Here is a 6,961-nt window from a genome sequence, read left to right as displayed (position 1 = left end):
TAGAGAGACTCATACCGATTCTCAGAAGGACACACGGAGCCCCAAACCCGCTGTACAACAGTACACCTGTGTTTATGAACCTAACATGATGGGCCAAGACATTTCTGAGATCACAGCAGTCTCCTCCGCCTCCAACCATCCAGTCATGAAACATCTGTGCTTCCATCGCTTGCAAGTGTGCTGTTGTGCCCGAGAGGTTCCAACTGCGGCATGCTTCAACGATGGATGAGAAAGGCTGGCTGTGATGGTCATGGTGTGTTTATTCATAGAGAGTGAAGGGAACAAGGAAGATGAGAGGGGGTGGAAGAGGTGGACAGGAGTTATACAGGAGCAATGTGGTGTGAAAATAAATGAAGCAGGCTGCAGAGGTTACAGCCAATAATGCTGTGTTTGATCTACGTTTGTGCAAAGTTCATATGCCTTCTGTATAAACAGTGGAGTATTGTCGGCCATGTGAGATCATCCTTTCCGCGATGTGTGCCACTGCTTCGGCCTGCCACAAAACCAATATCTCGACAACATCTCTGACAGGACTAAAGTAAATGAGAAATTTTCAGACACACACACACACACACACACGCACACGCACACGCACAGGCACAGGCACAGGCACAGGCACATGCACATGCACACACTGCTGGTCATGTCTCTGGACGTCTGAACAACTTTCCCTAGAGTCTAAACCAAAACAATCAAACCGCTAACACAGGAAAGTGAAAATATGTCTTCTGCAGCACAGTGACCACCTTTACCAGCCAGCAAATTGAAACGAATGCCACATTTTTAAAGCTCAGCTTTCATATGTCATTTCTGAAATGTAAAGAAAATCATCATTATTAACTTGTGCATGTAGTTTTAGACGTTTGTCTATCGCTGTCCGGTCGTGCTCTCTTCATGAGACGAGTGCCTTGAGATGAATGTAATCAGTCTTATCAGGATGAAATGATCCAAAACACACTAAAAACTCACATTCCCAAAGCCTTTAGGGCTTGTTAGACCTTGTGCTTTCTCTGTAGCTCTTACTCTGATTGACTGTTTTTTGTGGACCGAGACCAAAAGATAAAGACATGACCTTTCAGTGGACTGCCAGTTCTGGGAGACCGTCACCACAAAGGCACTCGCTCACTTGACATTCTTGCTGTCGTGAAACATAGCAGTTCAATTATAGTGCAAGAGCATTGAAAGAAATACAGGATTCAATAAAAAAAAACTACCAAATAATTGTAGAAGGCACATCATCTTATCCTTCACAATCGTGGTGACATTTTTTTTTTTGACTGAGTTAATGTAACTGTCCAAATTGTACTAAATGCTTTGGCCTCATACGAACACATCCTGCCTCGTGTTGGAATTCAGCTGAACTACATATGCATGTTCAAGATTCAAAGTACCGCGGTCATATGATTTATGGAAGTTGAGAGCGTTGAAAATGAGTGACCGTTGGCCAGTGATGTAATATTTCAAACAGCCCCATATCCACTCTCGGCACGTATGATTGTGTGGAAGTAAAAGAGGGCTGGTTATGATCGCGGATTGACCGTGGATTTGAACAGAGGGCCGGTTGTGTGCTGTATCTATGGCACATGTGTGTACACACACCAGTGAGTCTTCAGTGTGAAAGGACTATGTGTCTGGGCATCACTGACTTAATGACACCACTTTACTGGCCCAATTCACACTCAGGTTCTTGTGCATATTTAAAAAAAAACAACACGCAAGGAAATCCTCCCAACAGAGAATCAGTTGTGGCAGTCAGGTTAAAGGTGTACACTTTTAGAGCTCTTGTTTGACCACTTTTGATCTTTTCTCTGGGTTCAGAGGAATTCTGTTTATCGCTGAGTGGAATGCAAATCATTTAGTATACTTACACATCTGCTACTTCAAGAGTGACATCTTTCAAGTAACAGAAAGTCTTCCAAACCAACGCAGCTTCTGAGCTACTTAGGAAGTGAATTAGGGCCAAAAATGGTAAATGTAAGAAAACGAGTGGTTTGTGTGGAGTTATAAAGAGGGGAGGGTGATTTAAGAGCTGGAGGGCGGAGTGGGATGAAAATGGGACAGGCGTGTGCGTGCGTGCTTGCACACACACACACACACACACACGCACACACACACACACACACACACACACACACACACACACACACACACACACACACACACACACACACACACACACACACACTTTCTTTCCACATGTTTTTATTTGAGCCTGTTGCATCTCACAGGAAGTTCCCTCCACCGTTTCCACAAAAACTTCTACGGTAAAAGTCATGAAGACTATTAATAATACAAGAGTAGACGACAGGACACACCGAGGACATGAGTGCGACTATTTCCTGCGGCTGCTTTTGTCCGACAGAAGTCATTAAAATCAAAAGTGAAGTTTTCAGAGCTGGGGAAGAAAAACAGAGAATAAATTGTGCCCCACTTCATCTTGTGAATGTAAATGTTCTTCCTACAGCGAGTTGTGCTTTGATAACTCACGGCGAACCGACATTGTTTTGCCATGAAACAGATTGTACTCATGATTCAGATCCTGTGCTACACAAACCACTGCCTGGTCAGGCTTCTAATATTAACTGCAGTGTGTTCACACGCACGGTAGTACAATACACGGAAACCCAAGTCTCCTGAGTCTCATGATATCACCTTAGAAAGTATCAGAATTGCACTGAATTCCTGAGCACCATACTTGCAGGTTCCCAGCTGACGATCAGCACTCAAACATACTGGTTATTGTCCTCTTCAGATAGGAGGTACACTCAGACCTCTGTGGCAATTTCCTCTTCAGAGTCACATATTGTTGTACTCACCACCACCACCACCACAAAAAAAAAGAAAAAAAAAAAGAAAAAAGACCCTGCTTGTCTGTAACACTTGTGAAGCTTCACCATCAGTGAGCAGTGGCTGCGAGCATGCATACTGCTGGCTGGCTGACCTCCTGTGTTCTGTTGTCTCTCACAGAGTGTTGGTTTAGTAGGGAATTCAAATGGAAGCTCTAAATCCCAGTTAATCTGTCACATCACTGGGAGAGCAGGGCACTCCACAGCCACGCTATCTGATCATCAGCTTTCCACTGGTCTGCTGCTGGCTGCCCTGCTGAGACACAAACATCCTGTTTAGAGAGAGAGAGAAAGAGAGAGAGAGAGGGGGGGCAGTTTATAAACCAATAAGAGCGGGAATTTATTCAAAAGTATAATGACAGTTTTAGGTGCAGCATGTATTTATTTGCAGAAGTAGTAGGTGTAGAACTTGAGCCGGTACTGAAACACACAAACCTTTAGTTTCTCACTGGTTGATGATTACCTCAATTATGACTCTAATAATCTGCTTTCTCTTCCGGATTATTAAACAAATGAAGAACTGACTTGCTGCCATTAGTTTCAGTAACTTGCTCAGTGATGTTGGGAAGCAGTTAAACAAGCTGCATGTTGAGGTTTTCTGTTCACGTGTCATAGCATGCACGGGTCAGCATCGCCCCCTTGTGGAATGGCAGTTACAGACTTAGAACACAAAGGGGCCTGTTATGCCTAATTCACTGTGACACTAATTTATGTGAATAGCCTATGTATGTTTTATTTATTTATTTATTTATTTATTATTATCTGTTATCTATAATTCATCAATTCATTAGTTTGGTTTAAAAAAAAAAAGACCACGGAGAGGTTAAATCATAACCTTTCAAGAAAGAATTCACAGCAAAATGTTTTACACCAAATGCCAGTTTGGATCTGTTCTCCTCCTGATGGGTTGTCTTTGATTATTTCTTCACAGCCTAGAACATCCGTAAAGTTGTAATCATGAAGGCCACGTCTTGTGATTATATCATCCACACAATAAGCTGTGGTTCAGAAACCATGTCTTAATGCGTGACATTCAATACACATGAACTGAACGGCTCCAGTCTCAACCACAGAAGCTTCCTGCTCTCCAAGTGAACCACCAGCCCGGATATTTACGTTGTCTTACACTTTTACATTTTGAGCACGACAAACGGCTCCTGTTGTCAAATGTGACTCATGCTCTGTGCACGTACATTTATACTTGGAAATGTAATCATGTGTGAGTTGTGGTAGGCAGTCGGCTGACGATCATGTTGTTGTGTGATGAAATAAAAGAGAACAGTGGGGCACTAAAAATGCTGAGTCATTCCCAGGAAGTAACTCACTGCAAAGGGGGGGGACAACAAACTTCCTTTTATCATCTTCCCATTAGAAACAGTAGGTAATATTTTATTCGGAATTTAATTCATATGTGGAAATTTCAAAGGTATTGACCCAACTTATCTGAAATTGCTCTGTGCTGCAGAGCAATTTAACATCATAACACATTAAAATGTATTTTATACTTTTAGTTAAAAAAGAAAAAGAAAACAACTTGATTTTAAAAAGTAAAATGATGTGCCGTATACGGCACATCATTTCACCCCTTTGAACTTTATACGTTTTAAAACTTATAAACAATTTATCATGTTGAAAATGTCGAAAACTGAAAATCAGGACAAAACTATTAAATTTTTTTATATAGTAATTATATGGAGAGAAAAAAACTAGTTTGACTATAAATGTTAGATTATTTATTTTCACTCAATAATATAACATTGTGCTGATTTCATACACTTGGGAAAGTTACAAGTTAGGAAGACTTCTTCCCGATTTGCACACTTTCCATTTATACATTTGGAGTTAGTGCAGTGTTTTGTAGCTGGTAATTTAACTATACAGGCTAAGCTAACAACATCTGGCTATTTTATAGCTCTTGGGGAAACTAATTGTGTGCATTTAACCCATTGTAATTCTGAGTTTGCTCATGGAGCCATAGTCGTGACCCATCAGCTGTGGGATTCAAACCTGCGAACCTCTGATCCCAAGGCCACTTCTTTAACCTTCAGGCTGCCACATGTCTCATTATGAATTTCTACTGGATGACTTCTGCTGCTCTATTTTTCCACCACTTTATCACCACAGAACATGCTGCCTGATCAGTGACGCATCATTAACGTGTCTTTATATGTTCTCACCATGACTGCAACTCAAAAATGTTTCATAAACTATACGTCTGCTGACAAGCACACAATGTACACGAAACTGTTAATCTTTACATATCAGATGGCAATTTTGGGATATATATTTTATTTTATGTAGTTTTAATGTGACTTTGACCAATTCTAGCTCATTGTATTGATATTTTCAGCATTTGTGTGGCTTAGAAATGTTTTTGATTATTTCAGAAAAGCTAAAACGCATCTCAAACTGTTGCACTGTGTCGTCATAATGTTGTCATAACTGAAATTCAAGTGCTTTTTTTGTTTCGTATTTTATCCAATACACCTATTAAACATGTGTCACCTGATGTCATGTGTGGGTCTTATGACATGAGATGTTGTTGCACATAACTAACTTCCTATTTTGTGTCCACCGCTCATGATGCCTCACTGGTTTCCATGGTAATTCTGGCACGCAATTTCGCAGGACTTTGGATGCCAGTCAAGGACAGATCCAGGAAAAGGTCAACCACCAGCTGGTTCCCACTGAGCATGGAAGGAAGCGTGATGAGGTACCTGCTTTTATTGGTACTGGCAGTTGAACAAACAAAATCACATGAAATGTATTGTTATTTATCTTCAGGCTGAGCTGCTCAGTAATGCAACGTCGAGCCCTCATGCGTCTGCCAAAAACAATAAACAATGAACTAACGACCAGTTTTAGAAAACAGTTTTATCTCTGAACGATTGTTACGTGAATTTCAATTATTAGATATTTCTCTGAAATATCTGCTCGGTGACATCTGACAGAAATAGGTGAGAAGAAAATTAATAAAAGCATCATATTTGATAGTAAATAGACAACAGCGGAGTCCATGACCCAGTTTAACAGGCATCAGAGATTAAGGGGGAGCCTGAGATTTTGTCTGCTGCGTTGTTGTTGTTTTGTTTTTTTCTTTGTTTTTAAATGAGATGTGAACAGATCAACGGATCTCAAGCTTTCCTGAGAAATGGTTCTCTGTTTTGATTTGGAAGTCTCCTGCTTGTGTTTGATATTGACAGTTTGCTTTCAATGTACAATTGCTTGAAAGATCGAGCTCAAGATCAGGTCCGCGATCTTCTTAACTCGATGTCACTCAAGACCACAAATCAAGCCAGAAATCTCAGTGGTGTCATGAACTCAAACCTGGAAATTCACATCAAGGCAATAACAGTATCAACTTTCCACCATCTCAAAAAAATATAAGGACTTCAACTGATTTCTGACCAAACAAGATTCAGAGAAACGTAGTTCATACATTACATTTTCAGCAGACTGGACTATTGTAACAATATGTTTTCAGGTCTCAGTTAAAATGATGTCAGAAAGCTGCAGCTCATTCAGAACAGTGCAGCCAGAGTCGTCACCAACGCAGGAAGGGTGGGACGCGTCACACCTGAGCTTCAACCGCTGCACTGGCTGCCTGCATGTGTGTCAAAGGAACTGCTTCATAATATGACTTCCTGTCGATAAAGGCTTGAATCAGATTTATTCATATGAAACATTCAGATCCCTGCAGTCCTCAGGAAGACGTTTACTAAGTGTTCCCAGAGTCAGAAGAAACGAGGTGAAGCAGATTTTAGTTCCTATGCTCCTCACCTGTGGAACCATTGCTGACTTTTAAATCAGGCCTGAAAACACAATTATTTGTTGAAGATTTACAATAAACAACAACATCAGAATTTAGGCTTGTTACTCATACTAATAATATTTTAATTTATTGCTTAATTTTTTTATTATTCTCCTCTATGTATTTTGTAATTTAAATCTTATTGTTTTCATTTTAATACAATTCTCTTATGTTTTTATTGCTTGACTGTATACTTTGTAAAGCATTGTGAAATTGTGCTTTATAAATAACCTTGTCTTGTTTTGCCTTGTAACAGACTCAGTTATTACATCACAGAATATGAAAAACCATAAAATATCTAATC

The sequence above is a fragment of the Blennius ocellaris genome (assembly GCF_963422515.1).
Source record: "Blennius ocellaris genome assembly, chromosome: 12".
NCBI classification, from domain to species: Eukaryota; Metazoa; Chordata; class Actinopteri; order Blenniiformes; family Blenniidae; genus Blennius; species Blennius ocellaris.
Note: the sequence above shows the minus strand (reverse complement) of the source record.